General features: G+C 42.5%; 1 long non-coding RNA gene across 1 annotated transcript in view; it reads right to left on the bottom strand.

Annotated features, from left to right (window-relative positions):
- Nucleotides 1-12,583, bottom strand: part of LOC146867253 (uncharacterized) — a 476,578-nt gene that overhangs the window by 440,109 nt on the left and 23,886 nt on the right. Inside the window, exon 2 of the long non-coding RNA XR_014966080.1 lies at nt 2,863-2,916. This is a non-coding gene — a long non-coding RNA (uncharacterized LOC146867253). The remainder of the gene's footprint in view (nt 1-2,862; nt 2,917-12,583) is intronic.

Here is a 12,583-nt window from a genome sequence, read left to right as displayed (position 1 = left end):
CAGGTCACTCACTAGAATGCACGAAAAATATATAACCAACACGTTTCTGGCACTTTATACAGCGCCACTCCCATAACTTGTGGTGTTCACAAAGGCTTGAACCGCTAGGAGCCCTGATAAACGTGTACCCGTTGTCTCAGCTACTTGTGAGTCGGAGGCTGATGGATGGCTTGAACTCAGGGCTTCTGGGAAGTACTCAGCTTCGTCAATCAGGTGCCATTCAGTGGTGTAGCAAGAAAGGGCGGAGGGTGGGCGGGAGGGTGTGGAGGCGCCCCCCGCAAAAGCAGGAATCGATCGCCGGCACCACCCTACTCTTACAGCCGCCGCGGGCGGCAAAAGGCTTAACTACTGACTGGTGCCACTGCTAATTTGGGCATAAATGTGGTGTTCTGGAGGAAAGGCTGGGACCTCATAAGTGGTGCACATACCACAGAGTGATGGGCAAGATTCTGGCTCTCAAAGTTCTGAAGTGATGGGCAAGATTCTGGCTCTCAAAGTTCTGAGACTTTAATGCTATGTACACAATGCCTTGATTAAAGCTCCTCAGTCTGGTAAGGGCCATCGACAACTGAGTAGACTTGACTGGTATGTGAGCAGTGCAGAAAATCAAAATGGCTACAAGAATGGAACATGTGTAGTGATGAGCCGGTGGAGGTAGAAGAGCTCGACCCTTTCAGCAAGTCCATTGCGTGGTCGCAAGATAACCAGAAAGTAGTGTTGAGTGGGGTTGCAAGATACTCTTTCTGAATAATTCACAAGATACTCTGAAGATAGACTTGATTGGCAGTTCTGGTGGAATACCTTTTTTGCTATGTCCACAATATCCTCGGATAGAGGACTTTTGTGACACTGTTAAAATAGCTTTTTGGATTATTTTCACATGGTTCCCTGTTGGAGAGTTTGAGTTGATTGCAAGATATCCTGCTGTTGAGTGTGAGATTTCTTGCAGTTGGGATTGAGCAGCATTTGTAGGACATCCTCACAGCATCTGTAACTACAGCCTTTGCAAAGCAAGAAATCACAATATTAAAAATTATCTTGAAGCATCAGTACTGACTAAGTGGGTTAGCTTTATGGGAAATAGCCTTTACAGTGATGCACTACTGTGCTGCATGGAGGAGAAAATAAAAACTACTGCATGCAAATTATATAATTTACTCATGAATTAAACACAATAAATGCAGCTAAACTAATCATTACAGTATATAATGTTACGCTGTAGATTTGTCACATTTACTGTGGCAAACACAAAAATCTAGCATTAAGAAAGAATATAGTCCAAAGTTAAGCTAGAAATCTAAGAGCTTGATTTATACATTGATGGGCAATCTGCTAAGCTTCAGATGTTTAGGAGAAAAAATCTCCATCACACCTACAGCAAATTGCCTGCAGCACTCTGGCTTTTCCTTTGTTATGGTGGCACTTTTTCAATGAGGCATCTCCTTGTCATTGTCACTCCATCCAGTGGCGTAACAGTAGCCCCTGCAGTGAGGGGGGGCACCTGAACACTGAGGGCCTCATCTGGCACTGTGCACGGGCAGCGGGCCACTAGCCTGAGAGCTCCTAACTAGGTCCAGAACATAGGGGTAAGTTTTGTTACGCCAGTGACTCCACCTTTTCCTACCAACCCCTTTGACCCAGCCTTTAGCACTACATTCTTCCCCAATCGCCACTTGTGGCTACAGACTCTGCTCTTCACGTAATTCCCCTCTGCAGTGATTTAAGTGCCATGACCTTCCAGCATGACCCTGATGTTGGCTCCATTGATCACATCATGTCAAGGTCATTTCAGGGGCTTTCGATGCAATACAGTCATAGGGCGCATATGTGAAGAGGTGGAGTGTTCTGGGGTGGTGAAGTGAGCTCAAAAACAATGATGGATTCAACCCACATCTGTGACTGGGGGTGAGTGACTGAAAAGTTTAAGCATTCTGTCAATCATCTCCTTGTGTTTACTTTGTTCGCCCTAACTTGGCAGGGTATGCACAGATGTGGGTCCCTTGCTCACTTTGCCTCTGGATTCAAGCTAGTCTGGCTGATGAGGTGTGTTACCCCGAAACTGGTCCCAGGATGCTGGTTTCCAGGCCAGGGAAGACCTGGCTTGGCAGTCCGGGCTGGACTGTTCCCATGAGGAACAGGGTCAAGACTGATTTGCATATGGCTGGGTTTGAACTGGGGTGGCGTAGTGAGCTAAACAACGATGATGGATTCAACCCAGATCTGTGACTGGGGGTGAGTGAAAGGTTTCAGTGCTCCGTCCATCATCTCCTTGTGTTTACTTTGTTCTGACGACCCCCTACCTTGGCCCTTCAGCAGCAACTCAAACTCAGGAGACGTGCTGTCTCTTTAAGCCATCCACCCTTGGCTCTGAAGGGGGGATCGTTATTTGAATCGACATCTGGAGTTTGAGGGAGAACACACGTCACGGGTAGACCTCAGAAGATCTTCAGAAATCTAGGGAGTTGCAGAGACCACCCCAACCTGACTTCTGTCAGAGGAATCACCTGGGGTTCCGGGAGCCGAGCTGGGAGAAGTCTGGAGAAGCCACTGGGGAGAAACCATACGGAACCTCGCCGGTCTGCCATTAGTCCCAGCCATGTACCTGGAGCTGTGGGGCTAACACAGGTGTGTGACTGCTTTTGGGGCTGGGGATGGTGGGAGCTTGGTACACGGGGTACAAAGAGCACAGTAAAGGGGGAGCCCGAGCTGTGCAGCCTCACATTTAGGAACGGTTAAACATAACTTTATCAGAGTTTTATTCTTGAGCACCATTCCCTGACCCCTCCCTTTGCACTACCAAATGCATGTACACCAGGAGTCATGGTGACGGTTCAGTTATAATATTAAGGACAGTCGACTTACCTGCCTTATCTCTTGTTCCGAGGTTACCGGCTGGAGGTTTCCTGTTGTGCGGATCTTTGGAATAAAACAGGAGAGAGAAGACGCCTATTAGTCATAAAAAGACTCTACTGAGAAACAATGATAATACAAAGAATGTTTAGCTGTAAACCTATTTTACATGAACTGGTAATCAATCACACATTTGTGACAGCATGGAAGTCTTGGACCAACGGGAGACAGCTAAAATGAGAGCAAGCCACTCATCAGTAATTAGCATGCCCAGTGGTGCAAAAAAGAGAGGATTCATCAAATCCATAGCCTAACAAAAAAACTCTAAATGGGGCAGGGGAACACGGGAGAACAAGTAGGACATTCATGTTTTTGACATGAAGTCTTGTTTCTGCTAAATGAGACCATAAGTAACTAATATGTGCTTTCAACAAACCTAAATTCTCAGCAAATACAGTCATACTGTTAATTGTACAACTGGTCTACCTCAAACCATTCAATATAAGTCAAACAGTTAGAATATATTTGGTGCTGAAAAAGTTCTGTCTAAGAAGTAGTATATTTCCATTTAAAGGCAGGTAACCCCGAATGTGTGGTTTGCATACATAAACATGTAGGGCCAGATGTACGACCCTTGTAAATTGTGCCTCGCAATTTGCGCTCGATTGCGAGGTGCAATTTACAATGTACTACAGTGTCAGAGACACTGATTACAATTCCCAATCGGGTCGCAAAATGCAAGGCTCATGAATATTAATGAGCCACTTGCAATTTGCGACCCCATTGGGAATGGCTGGCCCTCCCAGGGATGGTGGCCTGCTGGGCTCAGCAGACCACCATGTCTGGGTCTGCTCTCAATAAAGCAGGTTTTTAAAAAAAAAAATGCAGCCCATTTTCCTTAAAGGAAAAAGGGATGCATCAAAAAAAAAAAGAAAATGAAACGTTTTCGTTTCATTTTTTAAGGGCAGGCAGTGGTCCCTTGGACCACTGCCTGCCCCTAAAAAATATTTGACCCTGCATTTGCAAAGGCTTCCTGTTTGTGAGTACATTACCACTCTCTTTAAGAGGGTGGTAATTTGCAAGTGTTTTGTGACCGCAATTGCGGTCGCAAAACATTCATACATGGCTTTGGGGTCGCTATTAGGAAGGGAACGCCCCTTCCTAATAGCGACTCGCAATTCCTAAATAGCGAGTCGCAAATAAATTGCGACTCGCTATTTAGGAATTGTACATGGCCCTGTGACATTTTGCATGCACAAACGGGTCATAAACCCATTTGTGCATGCAAAATAGGGTCGCACTTCTGGCCCGTAGTATTTTGCACTTTTAAACTTCACTAAAAAATATGCTAAGTAAAGTTATGATTACGATTCAAAACAATTATCTGGTACAACATCCACCAACATGTCGTGCAAATAAATGGTGCATATGACAAATCTTTCAATAGTTTCTACATAAATCTTTGAAAAAATGCAGACGCGAATAAACAAATTTAAGTATCTGTTAAAAATTCCATGTGCTGTGTCTCATTATAAGTACTGAAACACGGCAGGAGTTGAGGTAACTCTCTCCTTGATGAATTAAAGTTTATAAGTCAAAATTGGTAAACTACTCTGGGATACATATTACATATATACAGTATTAAGTAATGATTATCAATGCAGTTATCACTTTTGGAATGCAGAAAGGGGTAACTTTAACAGGATGTTGAAGCCTAAAATACACCAAAAGACTATCATTACATCATCACACATCTCATAGCGAGCACATATAATTTTGTCAAGTGACATGAAGCAACATACACACAGCTAGCATTCCACAGCACTAGGTCACAACAGTGTAATTCTGTATTCATTGCTATGTTACAATATTGAATGTAGTTGTATTAAGGTTTATGTTTGCAGTAGACTTAGCAAGTGATTGGTGTATGAGTTGTCGGTTTTAGGTTCTAATGTATGTCATGTATTGCTATTACTACCAATAATCTTAAGCCTGATTTAGATCATGGCGAATTAGATCCCACCGGCGCTTTTCCAATGTTGTTCCTGCCCGCCGACTTGGCGGTCCATCCGTTGTATTTAGATGCTGGCAGGTCTGTGGAGGGAAGACCGTCGGAGTCCAGCCAACATCACCAGAATCTTACTCCCACATCGGCGGCATCATAGCCAGAAGTGGCTGTTGGAGGGAGTCCCGCCAAGAATACTGCAGAGACGATTTTATGATATGCCTTTTCATCAAGGCAACTGTGGTGGGGACAATGCCAAACTGGCGGAAACGAAGAAGAAGAGGTGAAAATTCATCTTTTTTCAGGTTCCCACTTCCGTTTTCATCTTGAAGCCCATTTTCCAGGTCCTTCCTGTGCTGCTGCTACTTGACCACGACGGTGTCGCAGGAATCAAAGGTAGGCTTTTGTATCACTTGTCTCCCTATGATTCGTGTGTTAACATTATCTTTTGCCTTGTGAAATATTTTAAATTGCACTTATATGCAATTTGTTGTGGTAAAATGTACAGACACGAAGTGACACATAAAAAATGTATTAGGTGGTGGTGGTGGTTGTGGGTGTGGTGCTTGTGTTGACCGTGGGTATACATATAATAGTGTGTGTATGTTTGTGTGCAATGTTATATGTGAAATGAATGGCATTATACATCACCTACATATAAATATTGTCAGATTCACAACATATATGTCTAGTTACATAATGATAAGTAGAACTCACCTGTCTCCATACCACCATGGCCTCAGTCTGTAAGGGCTCTGCCCCCAGGGCATTACCTGGGGGTGAATGTTTAGATTTGTTTTGCCTTCCATCCATCAATTGTGTGTCTTTTGCTTCCTCGGCTTGGCAGTTCGGGCTGGACTGTTCCCATGAGGCACAGGGTCAAGACTGATTTGCATTTGGCCAGGTCTAAACTGGGGTGGCATGGTGAGCAAAAGAATGATGGATTTAACCCAGATCTATTGACTGGGGGTGAATGTTTTGATTTGTTCTGCATTCCGTCCATCAATTGTGTGCCTTTTGCTTTCTCACCCTAAGTGCGCCAGGTATGCCCAGACGTGGGTCCTGGGCTCACTGTGCCACTGGAATCAAGCTATCCTGGCTGAAGAGGAGTGAAACCCCGAAACCAGTCCTAGGATGCTTGTTTCTGGTCCAGGGAGGACCTGGTTTGGCAGTTCTGGCTGGACTGTTCCCATGAGGCACAGGGTCAAGACTGATTTGCATTTGGCCAGGTCTAAACTGGGGTGGCATGGTGAGCAAAAGAATGATGGATTTAACCCAGATCTCTTTACTGGGGGTGAATGTTTTGATTTGTTTTGCATTCCGTCCATCAATTGTGTGTCTTTTGCTATCAGGACAGTGCCAGCACAACGGGAACATCTAAATCGACTCGACGCAATCCCGCCGCCCTGGAAGTGACTGAGTACTGTTAGCCAGGTCTGGTGGCTCAGTGGACTAAAGCAGCCACTGCAGAGGCCTGTGTTTGACCTCATGGTCACAGGTTCAAATCCTGGTGGGTCCACTCAGCCTTTCATCCATTTGAGGTCGATAAAATGAGTACCATTGAGTTGGGTAACAATAAACATCTGTTAAGCAGCGCCAAGACACCTTCGGGTAATCGTGCGCTTTACAAATACACCTGTTATGTTATGTTATGTTAGCCAGCAGAGAAGACCACCGCTGCGGCTGTTCACTGCCTATTGCCTCAACATCTAAATATGGTGGGCGACCACGGTCAGCTTGACGGAGTACTTGGAATCACCGTCACAGCGGGACAACGGTAGTCCCATCAAGACCTAAATAAGGCCCTTTGTGTTTAAATTGACATTTGTGTGACTGTGTTTATTATATTTCCTCGTGTTGGTTGATGTCTCTGGTTGCAACGAGCACTTAGCTTTTGAATTTACCTACGTTTTAATCTGTACTTTTCTGTGGAATGCTCGTTTTCTCATTTGTTTTTCCAATAATTATCTATTTGTGATCAATTTAGTATTTATGGATTACAAAAAGTTTACACTATGTTTTGAAGACGTTTTACATTTAAATGCACGTTAGGGCCTTGCTTTACTTTTAAACATGAGGTTCCAAAATGATAACCGTGCAACGTATAATAGAAATAGACGGAAGATCTGTTTCTTCTTTTAAGAGCCATGTTTAGTATTTGTCTGTGGTTGTGTGTATGAGTTAATGTGTTATACGCAATAACAATAGTTCAATTGTTTGTTTTGCTATTATACATCATAATAAAAACCTTTAACTCGAAAACACAGGATATGACACTAGAAAATAATGAAACAAAGCACACAGTGGTATGTTTGTCATTTTTACAAAACATAACTTGTCCAACTGTAACCAATCTAAGCATTGGCTGTATTAATAGTTTTACTTTTAAAAGACTAGTTTATGGTTGAAAGCATTGTGGTTACAAATGTTTTTTGCATGATGTCATCGCCGCTGTCTATGATGGGTATTTTTTAGCAGTTTGGCATTGCAAATGAAAGCTGCTGTGCTGAAATTACCTTTTTTCAACAAATGCTGTCTTCGTGTCAAATATGTCATAGGCGTTTATGCCAGTAAATTATCTAAGGTCTTTATACTTACACTGACTGTGGGAGTGAGCTGAAGGAGTCTCTGTAGAGTTGATCCGTTTTGCTTGTGTTAGTAGTTGTAGGTATTTGTTCTGTTTGTTCAGGTTCAAGAGCTACGCTTTTCTTTTGTAAATTTGGATCAAATTTGGGAGAGGATTGGGATCTACTATGGTTTTTATTTTTTGGCTATGCATTGCAGATTTATCTCTTGTGCTGAATGATCTTTATATCCTAATCCTGCTGAAAACTGTACATTACTCTGAGGCTTCTGGATGCATTGTTGGTGGCGGTAAATTATAGTTTGTTTTCTTGTACTGTAGGCTGGGCTCTATAATTATGCAGTCTTGCAACAGCAGAATTGTATGCATATATATGGGTCTGCTGCATTCACCACATAATCCATAATTTGCTGCATGATAGTGGTGCTTTTGAAGATCCCGGACAGTGATAGTGATGAGGACTCTGTTGGTAACGCTCCTGATGAGGGAAACCAGGCATAATCCCTCTGAACCTACTCAGGTGTGAAAGACCTTACGACCTGTATGCAACATGCCATCACATTCATTGTGAATTACCTATTGCATTGATCCAATTGCACTACTACTGAAGCTCTAATGCAGCGAGTTTGCGCCACAACACTTTAAAAGAATTGAGAGTGACATGCCTTGGGGGAGGGGTGGGAGGGGAGTAGCTGTAAGGGATCAGAATACCATTAAGTTTAACAATTTAGTTGAAACGAATGCTTGTCGCTTATATCACATTTTCAGAATTACTCTTTTATCTTTGCTTTTACCCTTAGAGGGCGGGAGGAAGGGATCTGGCAAGAGTAGGATCGCACCACGCCAATGTGATTTATGATTTTTCTATTGACCTTTCTTTTGTATGCTGACACCTCCGCAGCCTCATACGTCTGTGTTTGTGTCAACTTATCAAAATCAATAAAGTTTGTTTAAAAAAAAAAAATGCTGCATGATCTGCAGATTAAAAATACAAAACAAATGTTTGCTCCTAGCCTAAACGGATAAAAAGTTACTAAAAACCCAGCAACGCATGTTGCGGCACAATGGAGGCCCTTTTCGATAGGTTGACTGGTCACTTCTCTATTGTCTTATTGCTGTGTTTGTTTGTTCAACAAAGTCACTGTGACGATTTCTACATTTGGACTTAGTCTCTTTTTTGGAAGTTGAAAATCTCCAGCAGCACATAGCTGCAGGGTGTAGCCGATGAGGGCTCTTTGAGTCAGGATACCCCTTCTGCAAGGAGCTGTTGAATAGGGTTTGCTGCAGTATAAAAGACAGTAGCAGGTGCTCCAGCGAATTCAGGGCTGTGATTCGCTGGAGTACTCATAAGCATGTATATTTCCCCATCTGTAAACAGTGCAAAATATTTCTCTAGTGAAGAAAACTGTTGGCATGCACAACTACCAAATTTGAGGGCTGTTTTCTCGCCATTCACATCATGAATGTGGACTTGGTCCATCCCTTAATATCAGAAAATCTCAGAACTAGTTTCAATGACCACAATGAATGGGGCTACTCATTTCCCAGGGCACATGTCTGGGCGGGCACACAGGCTCGGCACAAGGAAAAAATAGTTTCCTCATCTGGGATTTCAGAAGTAAGGTGCACTGCGGGACTGTTTGCTGTAGGACAAACACACTCTGCTGAAAAAGTGGGAACTTTTACTCCATTGGTTAGGGAGGAGCCAGGATTCACCCGCATCCATTAGTTAGTGCCAAAAATATATGTCGCGCCCACAGGCACTCTCCTTGAAACAGTGTCTGGACCATAGAACAGAAGAAGAACTACACCTGTTGTTTAAGACCTCTGAAGAGACCTGAATTTGGATATGCTCCTATTTGTACTCAGGGTAAAGAGGGGAGCTCCAATGGTCAGTTGACCAAACTATTTTGTGGCTAAAGGGACACAACAAGTTGCATGAGGCCTTTTTCCTGAAGTGCCCACTTAGCCAGTTGTAACTGAACCAGGGCTGGACTATGCTGGTGGACTCTGCTGGAGTGAGTCCTGACCCTTAGGTATTATCCCTGAGGTCCTGGGACCATTGGCTGTCTCTAAGTGGACTTTTCCTACAATCTCTAAGAAGCTTACTTCCAGTCCAACAAACTGAGCCAATCAGTCCAAGGCTCAACTTCGCTGGGCTAAAGAAACAGACTTGTCCTGCATGGACCTTCTCTGCAGCAACAAATCTGTTTCTGGTCTTTGGGGAGAAGGTATATGGCCTCCTGGAAATCACTGCTGGATTCAGCCTGCCATTTTGTCCCCCTGGAGGTTGGATCCCCAAAAAGGCCCAAACTTAGAAATCTTAGCCAGTCCAAGGCAAAACAATATTTAGCTAATTAAAGAATTCCCTGGGAGTGAAATTTTCCTGCTCATGGCTTTTCCTGCCGACACTAATGGCTTCAGCAGGACCTCGTCCAACAGCTAACCTACTATCCAGCTAATCTACTCTTAGCTATCTTTCATTGGTTACTACCAGCAACCTTTCCCCAGTGGAGGATTTTGTCTTCCATTTTCAGACTATGTCTTTGAATGGAACAAGCCTGCTTGGCGTATTTGACCCACTCTCCATCGCAGTTAACCTGAAATCATGCCACAGTCCTGGTCGAACATTCCTTTCTCAAGAGTTCATATATCTAATGTATTTTCGTAGTTCTTATACATATCAAATCACAAAATGGAGTTCCACAAAATAGCGCATATGATTTTATGCAGGGGTAATTGCATTCTTCATTTTCTGTAGAAGTAAAGAAGATGGAGAATGTCCAGTTCATGATAAGAAAATAGTGTATTCTATAATTTTCAATTGATGGCAATAATCGTTTTGCCCTGGAGCGGTGCGCAGGCCTGGGGCCTTTTCAAAGCTGAAAAAAATCATGGGCATAAAAAGACATCTCAGAAGATACAATAAATATAAACATATCTATAAGTGAAAAATTCTACTACCAATCCATGTTAGAAGAAGTATTATGGTGAAATTAATAAGAACGACAGTAAGTGCATAGATTCTGTGAGAAGAAATTCCCATGGGGTGATCTAGTCACCAGTCATTGTGATAGACAACATATCAGGTAAGTCTGAGAGAGCGTTAGTGGGGATGTAGGGAGACCTCTGACAAGCGGCTAGGGAGAGGAGTCATAAATAAATCAAAATAAGTGTTGGAAAAAACCTATCTTACACAAAAGATAAAGGGTGTCAGGGTATTATAAGTAAAATTATTCAGGGAAAAAGTTTATTTAATCAGACTCAGTATGTGGAAAGGGGCACAAGATTTTAGGTATAATTCCTGGTTTTTATATGTAAACACAATATGAGAACAGCAACCAGTGGTACTTAAAATAAAACAGTCTATGAATGGTATATGTTGTTGACCCAGATAAAGTCCAGTTTCACAGTAAAATGAAGTAAAAAGGTAATAGGACAAAAAAAAGATTGTCCAGTTTCACTCGTGGTGGTCAACTCAATGTCTATCTTTGTCTATTCAGATCAGTGCAAATCCACAATGGACAGACGCTAGAAATCACACCAGCTGATCGACCCCCTGAAGGTGGCTCGGTTCGGCATCAGATTGTTAACAATGGTCGGGCTCAGATCAGTTTTTACGGAACAGGACTCTGCACTGGTCCTTACGAGATTGAAGGGATCGGCACTGTAGATTGGGCATACTAATGCTCTAGTTCTTTATTGTTTTATTGCTTTGATGCTGATAATGTTGCATTTGTTGGTATAACCATACAGATAAGAGTGCTATGCCAGGTTCTCCCTGGCTAGGGTTTCACTTTGTTTACTTATTCTTCTTTCTTTTGTTTTGGGTGGTAAGTGTGGCTGGGGGGTGTTCGGGGGCACGGGGAGTTAATTTCTTAAGGCGGTCTTGTCTATCAACAGCCTCAAGGTGGGGGAGGATTTCCTTTGATGGTCAAGGGGGGTCCCAGCAGCTGGGTGAGTTAGTGTGTGTCTAGGTGGGGTGTGCTACAAGGATTTGCAGTAAAATCTACTATGGATGTGCTGGGGGTGTTGGGTGAAATAGGTCAGAATGATCAAGTGTTTTATTTTTTATTTTATTTTATTTGGTGTTTTCCATAGCGCAAACATGACCCAAAAATGTGGGTGTCAGAGCGCTTTACATTTCAATCACTTTTAAAATCCTCAGAAATATAATTCTATAGCGTCGAGAACATGTATACGTATTCCAGTAACATTGGCTTGTGCCTACCTATATACAAACCACATAAAATGAAGAATAATAGAATCATTAGATTATACTAAAGCAAGTCATAACATAGTTACATTTAAAATAAAACCACTCTTGAGGTCTTAGATATCTACATTGGTTATAGAATTGCTAGCTTAGTCAAATATCATTGTGGATTGGTTGAGGTACCGGACCATAGACAACATCGCTGTTGGGAGCCGAGGGACTAAGAGTGACCCCTTAGCTGAAGATAGCCATTAGAGCTCAATCCATGCCAGTGGATTGATTTAAGAAGAGAACAGATTCTTTGTTCTGGTATTAGGAGTACGGTAGTCCTGCTCACAATAGCTTATTTGAACAGCTGAGTGAAGATGATTTCTGGGATGACTGAAGATTTCTCAAGAATTTCAGTAATCCCTATTGAATGTTATGGGAGAAATTTACCCATCAGAAAGGACTTAGCCTCCTTTTCGAATAGTGGTGCAACTATGATTCTTCTAATATTCGTAAGTATTACAATTGGAATAGATGCTTATAGGGCAAACGTGGATGATGGTCTCTGGTATGGGATGGCTCTTTCTTGAGGATTTTTCTGAAATGACTAGATTCAAGTATATGTGATGGAATGTATCCGACCTTAATTCATTCAACATACGACAGTTAGTACAGGAGGAGATCAAAATGTACAGTCCGCATTTGCTGTCTTTAACAAAGAATCACCTCGCTTATAAAGATAGTCTTTTACTTACACAATTGGGCTACAATACCATCATAAGCACTTCTCAGTCTGTTTCCATACGGGGGAGTTGCTATTATAGTAGTTTAGGATTTAGAGCTTAAGGTACTGAAAATTGCCTCTGATCTGTGGGATAGATGGGTTATCACGCAGCCAGTAATATAGGGCCAGAAATATGTTGTTTGTGCTATATATGGA

The sequence above is a fragment of the Triturus cristatus genome, chromosome 1_2 (genome assembly GCF_964204655.1).
Source record: "Triturus cristatus chromosome 1_2, aTriCri1.1, whole genome shotgun sequence".
NCBI lineage: Eukaryota > Metazoa > Chordata > Amphibia > Caudata > Salamandridae > Triturus > Triturus cristatus.
The sequence above is the reverse complement of the archived record's forward strand: the minus strand, read 5'-3'. Positions and strand labels throughout refer to the sequence as shown.